This window comes from Rhagoletis zephyria, unplaced genomic scaffold (genome assembly GCF_001687245.7).
Source record: "Rhagoletis zephyria isolate East Lansing unplaced genomic scaffold, Rhagoletis_zephyria_1.1 Rzeph_scaffold_03881, whole genome shotgun sequence".
Taxonomy (NCBI): domain Eukaryota; kingdom Metazoa; phylum Arthropoda; class Insecta; order Diptera; family Tephritidae; genus Rhagoletis; species Rhagoletis zephyria.
In genome coordinates this window covers 34,613-54,151 of record NW_016160964.1, presented here as the reverse complement: position 1 = coordinate 54,151, position 19,539 = coordinate 34,613, and the positions used below count along the sequence as shown (strand labels likewise).

The following is a 19,539-nucleotide window of genomic DNA, read 5'->3' as shown; positions in this document are numbered from 1 at the left end:
GTATAGTATAATTCGAGTTAGTAATGCAGTCATACTAAGCTAAGATTTTTAAAATAGCGTTATCGGTTTTTGAATATCTCCTTCAGTTTCGGAGATATTGTGTAAAGGGTATCGTTAATTTAGTACCTACATTTCATACAAAGAGGCTGCCAAATTGTTGACAAAGAAAATCCTTCGTAAACTCAAAACTGATAACAATAAACAATAAAAATAAAATAATTTAAGAATTTGGTGAACTAATAAAATTCTCCGAGATTTTGAAGAAAATCTATCGTCGCGTTTTTTGAGAAATTTCATTCCAAACTTCGATCGCGATTTTCCAAAACCTGCCGAAAGTCACATACGGCAATCTTTTATCCAGGTGACGATATGTATGTATGTATGTAAGAATATTTCATCATTCGCCTCTTCGCTACTGTACCACAAACTAAACAGCAAGAAAAAAATACGCTTTTCGTTGTCTGTGATCTCTTTTGTTGCTTTCGTTGTTGCAACAGTCTGTTTGGCATCCTAGTGAATTGAGAGTGTTGTTGCAGATGCGAAAAATGTTTTTCGACGTAACGGGGAATATGCAGGCGCACAAGAGAAACCCCACACGTATACACACATGCATACCCTGCAGGAAAAAGTATCAATTGATAAAAAATAACCCACTTGTAGTTAGCTTTTTTGCGGGATTTCTATAAAATATATAACTTGTAGTTAGCTACAAAAAGCTAACTTGAAACTAGTTGACAAGTAATGCAGTAGTAATGAAGCAGATTGTTTTCTTTGAACGCGTTTCTATTTAAATAGCCTGCACTTCGCAATTATTTTTTCGAATTGAGGACAAATAAAAGGTAGATCGAAATTTCATATTATCATTTTGAAGTTATGTCTGACGGAGTTGGAATATGGGACCACCTAAAGCAGAATATGCAAACAAATATGAAATGTAATAAAATAAATAAAGTAAATACAAATAAAATAATACAAAAAAAATATTTATTTTGTTTTCCCTATTGATATTTTATATCCAAAAGTAGTTAGTTACATCAAATGCAGAGGTAACCAGCCTTGACTATTTCGCGGCCATCCCCATAGAAATATAGTTAGCTTTCCTTTAAGAAAATATACAGTGACTTTTAGCCCCTTCCTAATCAACTAAAAGTTAGCTTATAGTTAGATCCATTTCCTGCAGGGTATATACATGAGTGCCAGTGTAGGTCCTGCATAGTATAAATTATTCCTGTGGCACTATGAAAATACATACGTATGTATGTATGCATGGATGTGTGTACGTTGCAAATGTGTTCCATGGTATATTGGAAGCGATGCGTTGCCACTCTCCGAAATAGCAAGTATGTATGTATACTAAGTAATACTAAGTTAGTATGGGCATATGTTTACCACACAACCAGTGAGCTGGTGGCTCTTTCATTTCAGCCATCCAGTCAAACAACAATTGGAGCGCACAGCACCACATTCCACTCTTTTGTTGTTCAATTCTCTTTGTGTCGGGCGTCCATCCCTTGAAACGCTGTACTGTATTTGCTGTGCTCAAGCGCTGGTATTTATGTACATATGTATGCACTTAGGTTTGATCTTGGTTTTCCAATTCTGGTTGCTTGCCGCTGCTGTTGGCTCTCTACGACGCATAAATTTCTCTATTGGAATTATATGTCCACCATAATTGGAAATTGGTTCTTCAGCGCGCATACACCAATCCAACCATTTGCCGTGCGTTCGCTTTAAAACGCTCTCTTGCTCACAAACACACTCGTAGACGCCTTCCCATCTGGTGCATTCTTCTCTGCTGCTGGACGTTGATGCACGCGCACGCTCTGCTTTTTCCCTATTTTTTAATATTTTTCGCGTCATGGCTTGTAGTTTGAAAAACGCTCTGGAACGTCGCGCAACGTTTTACCGGATGATAAGCACCCAACCCGCTTGGATAACAAACGCGCTGGTAGTACAGCTAAATTGCATACATATGTGTAGATACACAAATAAATAAGTAAGGTTTTGATTGATTCGGAGAATTTAAAGTAAACGATGCAAATTTTTGCTGGAATCTTCTTAAAGTTGCTGGTGTAGTGATAAAATTTTAAATTATCCACAAATACACACATTTTTTACAAACAAAAACCCAAAAGTGAATATATGTAGTACTCCTGTTGAGATTGAGAAAAAGTTAAATCGAACAAAAAGGATTTAAAAAAAATTTGTTGAACCAAAAAAAAAAAGAAATCGAAAATCAATCCTTGTGATTAAAAAGGATAAACAAACGAATTTGGTGCATTTTGTTGGTTGTATACTGTCAAAGTGAAATTAAAACTATCAAATAAAAAAAGTTGTATTAAAAATCAAAAAATAATAATTAAACCATATTGATGCTGTGGATTGCGCAAGCCCATGGAATACTATGTGATTAATTTGGAATGAATTTTAATTAAAATGTACGTATCCTTTTAAATCTATACTACCTAAGAGACTTAAATCTTTTATTGTAATGTTGTGAATGTTGCGAAAATTTCCAGCAACTGTGTCACATGTACATACATATGTATATCCAATACGAGTACAACGAAATTTATTCAATAAATGTACATATGTATACATAATCTCCAATATTTTAAAACTTAATTTTTCTAAAGTATCTTTATGTAAGTGTATCCTTCAGATATTCTAAAAATAAAAATTTTTCTCAAAGGTGCGACAAAAAGTCAAACAGCAGCTGTGCATTAAATACTTTTACTTGGTATAGAAGATGCCTAAGTCCGTTCCCTTTATAATCGGTATGTATGTATAATTATAGTCCAGTGGACTCACATTTTTGTGAAGCGAAATTCTTTGCCAATTATTTTCCAGTCTGAGACTTGAGATTATCACTAAAATATTGGCCGCTGTGCTTATGTTATGAAGAATTCCAGCTTATCCTTGTGTGTTCCTCTATGTCATATCTTTAATATATCTCTGTCTCCTGGTACATTAATTTATAGATGGAGACTGCCTCCATCACTCGAGTACTCAAATCTGGCAATTGAAATGATGTCGCTAACTATAGGCCTATTGCTAAACTGACTGTTTGATCTGAACTTTTCGAAAAAAATATAAGAGATAATCTCTCTTCAGTGCTAGGTATCTTCCCGAGTATTTCTGACTAAATCCTGCAGGAAGAGCTTTGTTAATGTGCACTAACACGGGTTTGTTACCAGGCGCTCCATTGTTGCTAACTTGCATTCTTCTTCTTTCTCAGCATTCAAAGACGGTTTTCATATTAAGACCATATAGATTTCTGGAAAGATTTTCGATTTTCTTTTTTTTAAGTTGGATCTTAACTTTCCAATAAGTCCTTGTTTGTTGAAGTCGAAAGCTGTAAGTCCCACTTTTTTGTGGCAACGTCAGTTGTTCTCCCACGATTGCATCTTGGCATCACTTTTTATAAGTGACATCGGGCTCCTGCTTCAAATTCTACAGATTTTTACTCTATGTCGATGATCTTAAACTATTTCATTTAAATAAATATTTTTTCAGATGGTCAATTGGCTTCGTATCAACAAACTTTACTCAAATGTTAATAAATGCTTTATATGTTCTTCCCCAAATCGTCAAACATTTTTTTCTAGCCACAAAATCACAATAAATAAATAAATAAATAAGAGAGTTTGGTAATCATATATGTTATGTGTTTCCAAAAGCCTAGCTCACCTACATATATTTGCGAAAGCCTTTAAGGACGCTTACAGCAGAAAAGCATTATTTATATACATATTTAGTAAGCTCAAAAAGAGTACCCTGCTATCATATGTATATTTACGGCTGCGATGCTACCAGAGTCGTAAGAGTGTAAAGTTCGTTCTTTCATTTTGCTTTCAGATCCCTTAATTTTGATGACCTGATGCTACCTTGCTGTTCTTAATGTACCTATGCTTATCGACTCATAATCTCTTGAAACTAAAAAACTTGTCCAGCTGCTTATGTTTGTTTTTGATCTCGTTGTTGGTTCTTTTGATTGTGCAATACTTCTTGCGAAGATATCCTTTAATGTGCCTCACAGATGTCTGCGCTCATCTTTGCCGTTTTACTTAAATGCTGCTAAGGCTAACCACTACCATTTCGAAGCGATTTTCCGCGCTCTTACTGTATTTAACATTATCTCAAAAAGTCTAAATCTTGAGTTTTCATTGTCCAGATACATATAAAAGTCGTCTATTGATTTATGTTTCATATAAATAATACTTGTATCTTTATTATTTCGTTTTTAATTACTACTGTCTATCTGTTATCTAGTCTTTAAGACTGTAACCAAAGACAGAGTAAACTGGTTAAAGCTATTTTTGGATGTCATGCGGTCCAGGGCTTTTCTATATAGAAGTCCCTGAAATAATAGAAATACGCGAATTTTCTTGAGACGCATCAACTTTTACTTAAAATATCACTAGTACTAGGATTGGGCGTTCTATCCGAATTTTTTGAATTTGCGGATAACTCGATTATTCGAATATATGCTTAAAAATTTTGAATATCCAGATAACAAAATGAATATAGCAAAATTAACGGATATTAACCGGATATCCGGATTATCCATATACATACACGAATATCCGAAAACATGGATAGCCCCAGCCCTATTTAACAAAGGTGAGGGAGGAGGCAAATATGTCCTAATCGATTTCTCTATGCATTTTCAACATTTTGGTAGATATGGAACACTCCATGTCAGCTGGGTCAGGATGTTGACCAAAAATCTTAGTAAAGGAGAAAATCTAAAGTGGGCTGGTCTTAATGTTCAAAGAATGCATTTTCTATAGGGAAGCTTTCACACCGCCATAATTAAGGTATAGAACGGGTAATTTTAAAACATAAGACTGTATACTTTCGAAAACTCTGTGCGCTTTTATGAAAAGCTTAATATGGAGCTGAAAGCTGCTAGCCTCCCATGTTTGATATCATACTTGAAGAAATACTTCGAAATTCTTATTTAACATTTCTAGTATGGAATAATTTCTGTTGCGCTGTGCGTGCATCTCGGTCTTCGGTCACACAAACGTTTGTACAATGTGGTCATCCCGGCCATTTTAAAATTAGTACCGTGGCTCCAGCGGGTGCGGATATCCCGCGCACATCTCTTAATTTGTAGTTTCGATACAGTTGAGGTGTCACAGATCGTTACAAAATGGGTTTTATTGTACCATTTATTGGAGAAAGAGCTCATCCTAAAGCAAAATAAATTACTCCGAATTGTGAAATATACCTACCTACCTTTCCAATTATAATAGAAAAAGGGGCTACAACTGCGGCACTGAAAATGCCTTCGACTTCAAAATCGGACACATGACGCTAATGAAAATGGTTCCAAGATTGGAAATCTCTAGGAATTTTAACATATCTATTCTAGATGTAGCACTCTGGAATACAGGATACCCATATTCCGAACTTAATGGGAGGTTTGGTACACTGGGGCTGGTTTAGTTGGGTCGAACTTAAAAAAAAGGAGACAGCAGACTGGGCAGCTATACCACCTTTTTCAAGCAGGAAAGAAATCGCCTGGCAAGATCCTCTGAGATTGGGAGCAAAATGAGTTTTGCCCACCTGCAGTCCTTCGACAGTGATTTCGATGACCGAAGGTGGGTGTGCTATAACTGGGTGCGGACCAAGGAATGCCTAGCGTGAGCCTTCTCTATCCAAATGGTTGGGTGCCTAATGATCAGGTACTCCCGGGTAACATGGTACCCGGAGTAAAACAGGATTTTTATGTTTTTCAACATAATTTAGTCGAGACTTTGCATTGCCAAACGAATGTTTTGAGTTCAGTTTGGTTGTCACTACAGTCACGTAGACTACTCCTTCTCCACCTATTTTTCCCACCGTAGTCCCTGGCCTTGAGGCTTTAAATGCCGAGGCATGTGCCGCAAGAGAAATGTGAAGATTACCCATTTTACATACGAGATTAACGTAGAAATATAAGAATATGTATGGATGTACATTAGGGTGTCTCAACAAAAAAAAAAAAAAGTTTACGGGTTTTCCACCAGAATTATAACATTTAGATATTATAATTTAAAACTTAATAAATAAAAATATATTAATAAAAATATTAAGATTTTCCTGAGCTAGACCGATTTGAAAATACCTCCAAAAATATTGTTTTGATTCAGTTGATACAATTTTTAAACATTTGTATGCACACTTTTTAAGCTTAAACTCTTTTATAATCTGGGGTGATTTTTGAGAAAAATAAATTCTTTAAACGAATTTTATTTATGAAAAAAAACTAAATTTTTTGAAATACCTTGTTTGGCTAAAGTATTAAAATATAGTAAAATTTATAACTGCGATGGAAAAACAGCATAATTTTTTAATGAGAATGATACACCCTAATGTACCTATGTTTATTAACTACCAAAAATATACATATTGTATAGGCCACCTTTATATTGCATTTTTCTTTCCTAATAAGCTTATCTCGCAACCATCTCCACTTTCACAAGCTATTATTGTAATTAAAAAATTGTGTATTACCTAATGTTGTACAAATTTTTGATTGATTTAACCACGATGTGAAGTAAACCATCACCAAACATTTTCCGTTGATCACAACAAAAGCAAATTATTAACGAAACTTGAGTAGAATGACCCAATCTAACTAGACAGTAGGCGCCAGCTGTTGGGCCTCAAGCACAATGAAAATTAATCTGCTACATAATGCGACGTAGTGAAATTTCAGCTTTTTCATAATAAACTTTACATATGTACATAGGTATGTAAGTAAATCAGTGGAGGCCCCCCTCCCTGTGGAAATCATTAATCTTCAACTAATAAAGAGCAGAGGAAAAACGAAATCCTCAACAGCTTTGAAAATTTAAATTCATTAGCCCCTTCATTTTATATCGGACGAATATGTACTTATGTACTTATGTTTATACATATATGCGTAGTAGGTAAAAATTTAACAACCGTAAAGCCAACTTTAATGATATGGTTAGGTACTTTTGGTAGCAACTGTTGCACGCAGCTGCACGCTTGAAGCAACGAAGCTTAACTTCCGCCATACAAAAAAAAAAAACGAAAAAAACTGCCCTTTTGTTGAGTTTTCATGATTTATTAAACATACATATGTACGTTTTTTTTTGTACTACATATATGTAAGTATGTATGCATAAGTGCTCAAGTAGGAGCCACAAAGCTGAAGCAATCGTACAAATTTCAGAGCTTCGCCCCTTAAGTGTTTTTGTGTTTTCCCTTTCCTTTTTCCTTTATTAATTTAGTTTGTTTACATGCAAATGAAGTGGCTTGAGGAAAACAATAGCATCACACTAGCCAATCTGGACAATTTTTGGTGTGAATATATAATTTGTTTGATAGGCTTTTCCGTTCTTTTTTTCACTTTTCTACGTAAATAATTGAATGCCATGCAGATTGAAAAAAAACGATTTGTTAAACAAAATAATGCACTTTCCAGCAAAGACTGCAAGTTTTCTCATCTTACTTGAAAACTCATACTTGAAAAACTACTTATGTACGTATGTATGTATGTATGTATGTACGAGTATTTTCCCGCGCTCGCATCGAAGCACAGTGTCATAAGGCAAAAAAAAAAGGAAAATGTAAACAATCCTCGTGAACCCTTCGCCTCTGGTTTGAATTTGAAAAATGTGATTTTCGGCTTAGTGATAAACGAATTTCAACACTTTCCAGAAAAGTCGTTGCAGCTTCATAGCTACAAATAACAGCAAGAAAAAAATGTATGTAAACAATTTTTTATTTCCATTTTTTTCGGTTAAGACATTGTGAGCGGTGAGCGAATGCAGCTGCAAGGCACTTGAAGAATGCATGAAAACAACAATACAGACAAAGATATGAAAGATAGATATCAGACGAAACAAAGAGTGACGAGTATTGCACGTATGTATGTATTTGTGGCACTCACAGAACCAACAACAATAACAGCAACATTACTATGAATACAGTATCTAGGCACTATATTATGACATATGCCAAAAAGTTGTATTTTAATTTTTGTTAAATTGCTTGTGTTATTTTTAAGGTTAAATTTATTTAAAATTATTATTTTTTGTTTTAGTAGATCATTGCCGACATCGATTCGCCAACAGTTAGCGGGTGGCGAAACGAATGTCGTCCCTACAAGCAAACTCGCTATCGTCCATCCTTGCTAGCTAACTTTGTTGTTGCTTTCACATGCAAAATTTTTCGCTAAGCGAGCGTAAATCAAACATAGCGATCAGCAAAGTAGCGAATCGAAGGCGGCCAATATAGTAGGTGAGTTAGAAGTAGCCGAATATGAGGATACCCTTTTGTCCACTTACTTTTTTTCACTGTGTTAATACGCTTTTGAAGCTATTTGTGTCTTTTTTTAAGTACATACAGTGAACCAAAACAAAACTTTGACGCTCGCTAATTTTTTCTTTGCGCTCAAATATCTCCAAACCTGAAAGGGTTAGTGGAATAAAATAAAAGGTATAATAATGGTAAACATTTTCAATTTTATGCATTATGTCGATATGTATATTACCATCATTTTTTTTGTAAAAAAATAAAATTAACATATTAACAAAAAAAAAACTGGGACACTTCTGGCTATTCATTTGAAAAGTCTCAATTTTGCATTCAATATTTTGTCTAAACTTGCAATAAATTTACTTCTAAAAGCGTAAAATAAATGTTTATAGCAAAAAGCGTATATAAAGTTTTTAAAAGCAAATATTTTGTGAGTGTTTAGCGTATATACATCTATATATTAATACGCTAACGAAATCCCATACAAATCTATTCCTCCCTACTGCTCTTATGTTTCTCAACCAATTTGAATGATTCTTCNCAAAGGGGAGGTGCGCATTTTGTTTGTTTTTTCAGTAGGTGGAGTGGGAGTGGAGTTATTCCGAAAAACTTCCTTTATGGTCCGATTTGCTTCAAATTCAAAATGCATATTACTAACATCAAGAGAAATACACCTGCACCCGATAGGTGGCTCCAGAGCCGAGTTATTCCAATTTGCGTATAAGCCTATGAATGCCAGCTTTGGTTTCACCATCTACTATCTACATATATTAATACGCTAACGGATTCTCATTCAAATCTATTCCTCCCTATTGCTCCTATGTTGTCAAGTGCATTGGTGTAACTTAAAATGCCATACTGTGGTTCGAATATCTATATATTAATACGCTAACGAAATCCCATAATCTATATATTAATACGCTAACGAAATCCCATAAAAATATATTCCTCATTTACATACATATATTTATTACTTTATCTGGTTTACTTCACGTTTTAAAGTTTCGATTATGTCATCTTAAATATTTACCTGTACAAAATCAACAATTTAACTATTCACGTACCTCAAAATTTGATGTAAGACCTGTATTCAATCTTATAAGTGATTCATCACTGGAAGGAATCAGATTCTTAGACAAAGAAATTGCGAATGGGGCAAAAATCTTCATTCCCAATATCGTCATGAGTAGCAGAAAATTTACAAATGACGAAATTGTCAACTTGGCAACACTGTGAATCACTACGCTAATTTAGATTTTTAAATTATCTACCTAATTTTCCCAGTCCCCTAATTTCGCTCTTAATCGTCCCAAAGGCAAAAATGAAGAACAAAGTAACCTCCCCACCCTGGGGAAAAGGAGTGGTGAACTCATAATATGTTACTGAATTCACTTATTTTGTGTTTCGTTGTTTTAAGCTGACTCGCTATTAAGTAGCAAAAATAAAGAAAGAAGTCACTTCCCCACAGTGGGGAAAAGAAGGGGTGAACTCATTATAAGCTGCTAAATTCAGTTTTTCTGTGTTTCGTTGTTTCAAGCTGACTCGCTATTTATTAGCAAAAATATAAAACCAAGCCACTTCCCCACCCTGAGCAAAAGAAGTGGTGAAGTCTATCTAATCGATAGTTACCACCGAATTCGAGCTATCCCAAATTAAAATTCATGAAATATTTTCATGTGATGCAACTGACTTAGAAGAGTGCATTGGTACGGCAACTTATAAGTGGTTCTAATGTAATATCTTTTCAATATCTATATATCAATACGCTAACGAAATCCCATACAAATCTATTCCTCTCTACTGCTGCTATGAATTTCAAAATTATTTAACATAATGTATATTACTCCACCAAACAATATAAGAGACCTAGACGATCAACAGGTGATGAAGGACATAAAAACTTCCCAAGCAAAATGAAAAATTGTGTAAAAAAAGTGAGGTGGTCGAATTTCGACAACGGGGCGATACTAGTATTTATAAATCACTTTACTTTCAAAATGAAATGCAAATGTAGGCAACGAGAAGCAAAGGAAAGATAAGCTCTATTTCATAAAAAGAAGGAAAATATTCGTTTTCCAATTATTTAAGATTTTTAACGGTTGAAATGACCGCTAGTCTTCTTCTATGTTGCTTAGGTGTTCTGACTAAACACTCATACAGAAAAGCACGAGCAACAATTATCGTTCAGTGGCCAGCGACTGTACAATGTACCAGAATGTACTAGCAATTGGATAACCGCTCTTATGTTGCCTTCGTTGTTAGTATGTATGTATGTATGTATGTGGTAGCAAGGTCTCGGGCATTCTTTGGTATGCACATATATTTTTTTGGCCCGGCTATTTTTTAGTACACTAACGTGCATTTCTGTGTATGTTTGAATTTTGTATTGTACTACATATGTACGTGTGTATGTTGATTTTCCTCTCGAGTTTTTCTTGGCCTGGGTCAAATGTTTAATTTCATTTGCTTGCATTTCCGCTATAAATCTTAACGCGTACGTGTGTGTATCCCTTCGCTGGCAGAGCAATTAAATGTCGTAATAAACGAATTGTTGGGTCTACAGAGTCCGGAAAACGAGTTCTTATTTGATAGCATATATGTATATACATAACTACATACATTAGGGTGCATCGCCAAGAGTTATTTTTAAGGTAGGCTTACCAACGGAATTATAAAATTTAATCAGCCTTATCATGAGTTTCATTTTCCCCGAACCGGTTCACTTTTCACTTTTGGTTTCCATGTATTTACTATGGGCGGAATAAAAATTTTCGGGTGACATTTTTTTCGGGCGGAACTCAGGATCAGGCAGATTATGTTTTAAGGTTTCCGCCAAATTTTTTTTTTTTTAAATATTAAGTTTACGTGGTAGACCGAGTTGAAAATACCTCGAAAAATTGCATTATTTTGATTCCGATGATATAATTTTTGAACATTTATATGTAGACATTTTAAGCTTAACCTCTTCTATCACCCGCGGTGACTTTTCAGCAAAATATTTTTAAAACCTAATTTTATTAAAAAAAAAACTCGATTTTTGGAGATATTTTCAAATTGGTCCAGATCACGTAAATCTGAATATTTTTCCGAAATATTTTGACAAAGTCTTATGGCCTTATTCATAAAAAATAAAGTAGGTTTAAAAAAAAGTTTATGATTTGAAAAATGTATGAAAACGTCAATTTATAAAGCTCTTCAAACCTACTTTATTTTTTATGAATAAGGCCATTAAACTCTAAGGCATTTCATAATTCCAGTGAAAAACTGTACCGACATATTTTTTTTTTGTATGGAGAGTGGTGCACCATAATGTGCAGCTGTATACAAATGTTACATATAGGCATAAAACATACAGACTCTTATTACATCTACCTACATATTTACATATGCATATGCATCGAAACGCTTACCTTGAGGCAACACAGCTGCACCTATCTTTTTGTGGCATCATGCATAATTTACTATGTTTGTTATAGCGCCGTGTTGCACGCGTGAACTCACGTGTCTCTTTATTGTTTTTACGTTTTTTGTACTAAGTTGTAAGACACTGTACATACCTCCTTGCTCACATTTTGCTTGCTGCTACATACACATGTACATACTTAGCCGTCTATTTGTTCTCTGCTGCTGCTGCCTTGCTGCATCCATGTTTTAGCCCCGCTTGATGGCACTTAGCAATTTTGTTGACTTTGACACTGATAAATGTGTGCAACAACGAGGCTTTTTGATCAAATGTGTGGGATGTACAAACACACTTAGTTACATATTTAAGCACTTATTTGGAAAGTATCTTTAAAAGGATTTTTTTCTTGACATTTGATGATTGCACATAAATGGCTTTCTAAACGTGATCTATTAGTGGCTTTCAGTGGTAAGCTAACAGTTGCTGAAGGGAGTGGTATTGACAACTGGTTGTACGCTTAGGAAATTTTCAACAAAACCCACCTTCAGTGTGACCAGCTGCTCAGAGAAAAATCAGCTTGTTAAGTAAATACATCAAAGCCTTGTTTTCTATTTTTTCGCATCAGTTGAGTTGTTTGTAGTAAGTACATGTTTGTATATAAGCTTGTATGCGAAGATATTTTTACATTTATCCTTGACATATGTATAGCTCACATGCATTGAAAAAAAAATTGTTTGTCTGATTATGGCACTTAAAATTAGCTTAAATGGCTGTTGCTTATATTTGGACAGCCGAAACTTATGCCACGTCGAAGTCTATTTAATTTTGATTTTCCAAGTTCTAAATTACGTTAAGTTAAATTGCCCTAATTAGGCTTTAAGTGTGTGGTGCCTGCCAAAAGGATATTACATATTCATACCAGAATAAAACTTGCCTAAAAGTTTTGGCAGGACATTGCTGAAGTAACAGTTCCATCAGATTTGTTATTCACAAAGTGTTAACCCAATCAAGTTCTGCGAAAAATATTCGGCCAAGCGATTGGGCGCTACTTATGACCAGTGTTGCCGTTGAGAACTTTCAGAAAGTCGCAAAAAAAGGCGTAATTGACGAAAAAAGGGTCACCAAATTATTTTTGCTTTTCTTTACTAGTAAAATAATAAATCTGAGAACCAAAGTCAAAATTAAATTTACAGTATTATAAATTCTTTTCGTTGCTCGAACGTGCCGCTGTTGAATTTTAAAAGAAAATAACGGACCCAGCTTTGCTTTGGACAAACATACACAGAAATTGAGTTCCTGCAAGTAGAAGAGTTGCCTTTCCTTTAAAAGTTTTAAGATTTAATAATTTAGGAAAGGGGTAGAAAAATCAAAATTTTCAAAAAGTCGGGTCAAAGGGTATTAGCGCTGAAAAGGGGTAAAACTGCCCCTTTAGTTGCACAGCGGCAACACTGCTTGCGGCAACCAACTGGCAGTGACAATGGAGATGTTAGATAGTCTCCTACTCATCATCCTGGCAGTTTCTGCAACAGTTATTTCAAAGAACATTTAATCTGGCTCTCTAACTATGCGCCTGCTGTTATGCGAATTTTATATCTACTGAGATTCGCCGAAGGGCAANTTCTAAATTACGTTAAGTTAAATTGCCCTAATTAGGCTTTAAGTGTGTGGCGCCTGCCAAAAGGATATTACATATTCGTACCAGAATAAAACTTGCCTAAAAGTTGTGGCAGGACATTGCTGAAGTAACAGTTCCATCAGATTTGTTATTCACAAAGTGTTAACCCAATCAAGTTCTGCGAAAAATAATCGGCCAAGCGATTGGGCGCTACTTATGACCAGTGTTGCCGTTGAGAATTTTCAGAAAGTCGCAAAAAAGGCGTAATTGACGAAAAAAAGGGTCACCAAATTATTTTTGCTTTTCTTTACTAGTAAAATAATAAACCTGAGAACCAAAGTCAAAATTAAATTTACAGTAATATAAAATCTTTTCGTTGCTCGAACGTGCCGCTGTTGAATTTAAAACGAAAATATCGGGCCCAGCTTTGCTTTGGACAAACATACACAGAAATTGAGTTGCTGCAAGTAGAAGAGTTGCCTTTCCTTTAAAAATTTTAAGTTTTAATAATTTAGGAAAGGGGTAAAAAAATCAGAATTTTCAAAAAGTCGGGTCAAAGGGTATTGGCGCTTAAAAAGAGTCAAATGGCCCCTTTAGTTGCACAACGGCAACACTGCTTGCGGCAAACAACTGGCAGTGATAATGGCGATGTTGGATAGTCTCCTACTCATCATCGCGGCAGTTTCTGCAACAGTTATTTCAAGGAACATTTAATCTGGCTCTATATGCGCCTGTTTACCTATGAAGCAACATCCATAGTAAGTTCAGCTGCTGTAATGCGAATTTTATATCTACTGAGATTCGCCGAAGGGCAAAATCATTAGGAAAAGCCATCACCAGTATGATACCCTACTACGGGAGTAGACGTCTGCGTGTATGACCCAAGAAATAAGAAGTCTGTGCCGAAGAGAAGCTACCGGACTATATTTGAGTCAGAAGTCTACGTCATCAGTCTGTGTGCGGAGATAAACCAGAGCATAAACTATATTTTTTTAAGTTTTTGGAGTACCAGGTCACAAGGGAATAAAGAGAATAAAGAGAATAAAGAGAATAAAGAGAAAGTAGATAACGGCACGATTTTTGCCGTTTTGATGACTAGACCAAATCGAAACTTCTGTATCTTTTAGGCGAATNTTTCAAGGAACATTTAATCTGGCTCTATATGCGCCTGTTTACCTATGAAGCAACATCCATAGTAAGTTCAGCTGCTGTAATGCGAATTTTATATCTACTGAGATTCGCCGAAGGGCAGAATCATTAGGAAAAGCCATCACCAGTATGATACCCTACTACGGGAGTAGACGTCTGCGTGTATGACCCAAGAAATAAGAAGTCTGTGCCGAAGAGAAGCTACCGGACTATATTTGAGTCAGAAGTCTACGTGATCAGTCTGGTTGCGGCCACAAGGGAATAAAGAGAAAGTAGATAACGGCACGATTTTTGCCGTTTTGATGGCTAGACCAAATCGAATCTTTTAAGCGAATGCGATACTATTTCCAGAAGATGCAAGAGAAATCGAATCCAAGGTGGCCAAAACAAAATTGTTTGTCAATTATTACTATTATTATGTATTAAAAGACTGATACTTATCGAAATGGGATTGAATAGTCTTTATTTCTAAACTCTATATGGGCGGGTTGCCACTCGTTTAAAAAGTCAAATTCAAGTTAATTCATCAGTAAATTCAAGTATGTATCACAATGACAGACGAAAGATATTTAAGAAGGATTTAGTTTCAAAACACTGTTGAAGACTGTTGCCACGGCTGTGGAAAGTCGAATTTAGTTATATTCTTTATCTTTACTTCATAATTCGGCGGAAGAACTGCAGACAAGTATGCTAGGGGAATACCTTAAACCAGTTTTTATAACAGTCTTTGGTGTGAAAATAAATAAACAATTCCAGACAGTTCGTTAGCTGGCTAATTTAATTTTTCAGAGAGTATTTAAAAATAATTTTAACAAATAAAGTGATGACAACATAAATATACTGTATGAAGTTATCTTCCCGGAATTTTCGTTAACTGAAGCACTCTAAAATTGGCTCAAGTAAAAAATCGGTTATATTCTTGAACACTTTTACTTATCCCTCTTATGTATTTATTTTACTATACATGCATTGGGATCAACTTGTCAAATAACGTTAAATTACAGGCATCTAACCCTAATTTATTTTTCATGCAAATATAAGTTTAAATCGAACGTGGGTACATGGCGTATTAGCAACATTCTGATCTCGTCTGGTTAACTCATACGCCAAGTACGTACGTTTTTCAGTAATAAATGATAGACCAATTTTTAAAACCTGATTTCAAACTCAAAATCAGCGTTTTAAGAACCCCCAGCCGTAAAGCTTTAAGCGAATCCTATAGAGTTTAAATTTTTTGTCACCATTTTGAATTCCGCTATTTTGAATTTTTCAAATTCGACTTCAGATTCGGAATCAGCGATATCGGTACCCCACGAGTAATTCTACATTAGAATCCATCATAACCTAATAACTAACAACTGTTTTAACAAACTGAATGACAAATTTATTTGCGCATTTACAGACATGACGTTTCTAAGGCTCGCAGCATTTACTTAATACTGAATTTTCAATCCTGCCACGTTTTAGTAGATGCATTATAAATTTACGCGTCTTTTGACATGCTTTGGTCCGTTTGACATGGAACGCCCCTTAGGTATATTTGTAAGTAAATCAAAATTGGTTTTTCCCAACGACTTACAAGTAGTTATGTATTTCGAACAAAAAATTATATCTTGAATTGAAAAAAGGCCCATTATATCCCCTTCAGTTAACCCTTTTCGCGAAAAAAAAAAATACATGAGAAAAGCGAACCGCAAAACAATTCTATTGCCCTGAGTACTTTCAAACTCTTTCAAATTCGTGGGCGCTAGAACACTTCAACAGCCGCGCGTGGGCATCACCACTTAAAACTCGATAACAACATAAAACCTATTGGAAAAAAGTGTAGGGCATTTGTTGAAAAACTGTTTTTTATTACTGCTCGTTAAAACCAACTTCGCATCTGTATAAAATTTTAATTACGTAAAAAGAGCAACCGAAAATAAATTTGGAAAAATACTTTTTTTTTTTTTAAACTAAACGAGCTGCCATTAATAACAATAAAAAAAAAATTACAAATTTCTTACCAACCAACAAACCAAACAAGCAGTGAGTGGTTAACCACTTCATAGCGCTTACAAATTCTATGGAAATCATGTTTTTTTTTTTTGTTTACAAATTCTAACGAACTCAATTTGTTTTTGGACGACGCGCACTTTGTACCAACGAGCCATGGAGCCACAAGGTAACGAGCAAAACCACCACTTTCATAGGGCTACTGCGGATGGTCATCAGTCAACCGCAAACCACCTACAGCCACTTGTTCGGCCATCAACACCGCGCTACTCATTTCCATTCCCTTTTACCCACTTGAGGTGTGTTGTGTACTGTGTGCTTCTTCAACAACATTTGCGGTAGCCCACAAGAGCCGATGAGTGGGCTGGCGGTTATAGATGTTTGGTTTGCTGCGAGTTGGTTGAATCGGACGGGCAGCTAGCAACAGTAGCTTCATAGCCAGTTCAGTTACTCTACAACATTGGCGCTTGTGGCTGTGGATACTCAAGATGCAGACGATGAGCTTTCCATGCCGCAACTCGTCCGTAGGGCAGAAGGCAGTATTTAGTCACTAGCGGTAGCTAGTTACAAAACACAATTATAAGTATATGAATTGCTATATTTGAGTTTACATTTAAAAGCCTAGAAGCAATGGCTGATGGTAAATTTCAATGCTGGGAGTAATGGTGGCACATGATCTCTCCTTTGCTATTGGTTTGCATATTTTCGAATGGAAATGATTTGAAGCTGAAGGCTCACGTGCGCCAAGAATGGTGGTTCATGAATGCTACAAATCAAAACTCAACAATTTTTGTTGGCCCAAATGGGCCAGTGGCGTACTTCCGCTAATCGTTTGCAATTTATTATAAATGTAAAAGGAAATTAGTAGGCAATTCTTATTTATTATTTTTATTATACACGGTAGCTTTTGATTGCATAAAAATGAAAGGGTAATCGATTTGAAAATATTCTCACAACGATTGGGAGCAGGTAAGGTTGCACGGGGTGGGGAATAAAAAAAACACTTGGCGGGGTTAGACATAAAGGGTCATTGTGGAACTCTAGACAAACGTGCGTTCAATCCTACCATGTCTTTTATAAATGGCGCAAGGTAATGAAACCTGGCCGCAGATCCCTCAAAATTTTCACGGACGGAGGATAGCAGCACATCTAGCCTACACCGAAATGACAGTTAACTCAAAAGAAAACTTACACGTAGACAGTCAGGAGTTCTTTCTGAATTTTTTGAATATCCGGATGTGCAGAGACGCGCCTTGCTAACTCATCCGTTGTGTTATTCCCGCATAACCCTCTATTCTGAGGCTCATATTAGGGTATTGTAAAAATTTATCAGAAAATGAGACCAGCTCCCTTATCGCAGTCCTCCACAAGTTGCGACCTGGCCGGGGAAAAGGTGAGCGCCTGCATTGCCACCTTTCTGAGAAAATATCCGGTAGCCGAAAGCATAGCTTCAGATTGAGTTGATTAATGAAAATTTGTACGATTACGCATTTCAGCCTTGATCCGTCTATAAAGACAGCCATGCTATCGAAGCACTGGGTGTCTCCCCCAATCTTGTGGCTTGGGAGTTTTAAGTGGGGTTTAGGGTTGGTCCATATCTTTGGTATGATATGGTCGGTAGGCTGCGCTTATATGTTTATCAGATGGTAGCCTATTTAAGATGACATTGTGTCTGAATTTCCTTTCTCTCCAGTAACTTAATGCCCGCAGTTTGCTTGCGAAGGGAGCAGCTGAATTTTCGAACAAAAGATCTATCGGTAATGTAGCAGAACGTTGAGAGCCTCCGGCGCTTGTTGCACCAACAACAGCAAGACTCTGAATTGCGCCAAATTTTTTAACGCTGTAATCCTTAGTCCCTGTATCCCCAGCCTAAAGCCATGTTTTTGCTCCCGAACCACTCCAATATACATAATTCCCTCTTTCTAAGAGATCCAGTTTGAATTTGGGTTTAGTAAAATTTAAAAGTTTCGTCTAATTTATAAAAAGCATCAGGTCAATGATATCCGGATTCGCACTGAGCGAACAGTTTATGATACAATAATGTTCTCTATTTTGTTTCTTTAGTTTATGTTTAGTAATTTCGCTTATTACCAAAGAAATATTATCCAATATATGCATGGTCACATCAACGGCATGAGCCACCATCTTGATTTCCTGGGAATCTGTGTTTTCTTGTAGTTTATTCAATAGCAAAAACTATATTAGCAATGAAAGAACTACCTACAGCCTGACAGATACGAACCATGACCGATCGTGTAATAATTTCGTACAGGGTGATCCCCATTGTAGGCATGTTGAGAGTGCAATCAATTTTCTCAACTTAAAGCAATCAAAGCACTTTCCAAGATACAAAGGAAAAAGATAAAACAGGAGTGTGTATAACAGGAGCCATGCGAACTTTTCCCAGCGGATCCTTGGAAGTTCTTTTATATCTTACCCCTCTTCATATTCACATACAGGCTCAGGCGTAAATAAATTTACTATGGACGACTGGTACCAATATCGGGACAAAAGGGTTTCTTAGTCGTAGGTATTCTGACGAACAAGTGCCCTGAAATTGCAACACCGAGACATACCATGCATTCGAGGTTCAACTTTACGAAAAGGTTAAAAATTGATCTGAGTAGTAAAAAGAGCTAGGCAGTCATATCCGAGAAATATATGATAAACCGAAACATGATAATCTGGTACACTGGTGGCTCTTTGACAGAAGAGAGTAAAGGGATAGATGTAGTTGGACCGAAGTTGAAACGCTCGGAACCTATGGGAAAGTGCATGTATATTTTTCTGGCTGAAGCATACTTCATAGAAAGATGCGCGGGCTTTAATATCAAGCGAAACTACCAGAATTAGAACATCGCGTTCCTGACTGATAGCCAAGCGGCTATCAAGTCCTTCAGATCTCATCAGGTAACATCAGGTAACTGGTTATAGAGTACCTTAATAATCTGAATACTCTTGCTCTGACCAATCGAATTTGGGTTCTTCCCCCAACAATTATAATAATAATAATAAGAGCTTCTCAAATGCATTCAATAAGAAAGGCATTCGGCTTTTTAGTTAGTCTGAAATCTCTAGCATTGACGTGGCAACTTTT

General features: G+C 35.9%; 1 protein-coding gene across 1 annotated transcript in view; it reads left to right on the top strand.

Moving 5' to 3' along the window:
- Positions 1 to 1,671: 1,671 nt before the first annotated feature.
- Positions 1,672 to 19,539, top strand: part of Nrt (Neurotactin) — a 42,713-nt gene continuing 24,845 nt past the window's right edge. Inside the window, exon 1 of the mRNA XM_017625052.1 lies at positions 1,672 to 2,438. The gene's annotated coding sequence lies outside the window, so the exon portion shown is untranslated. The remainder of the gene's footprint in view (positions 2,439 to 19,539) is intronic.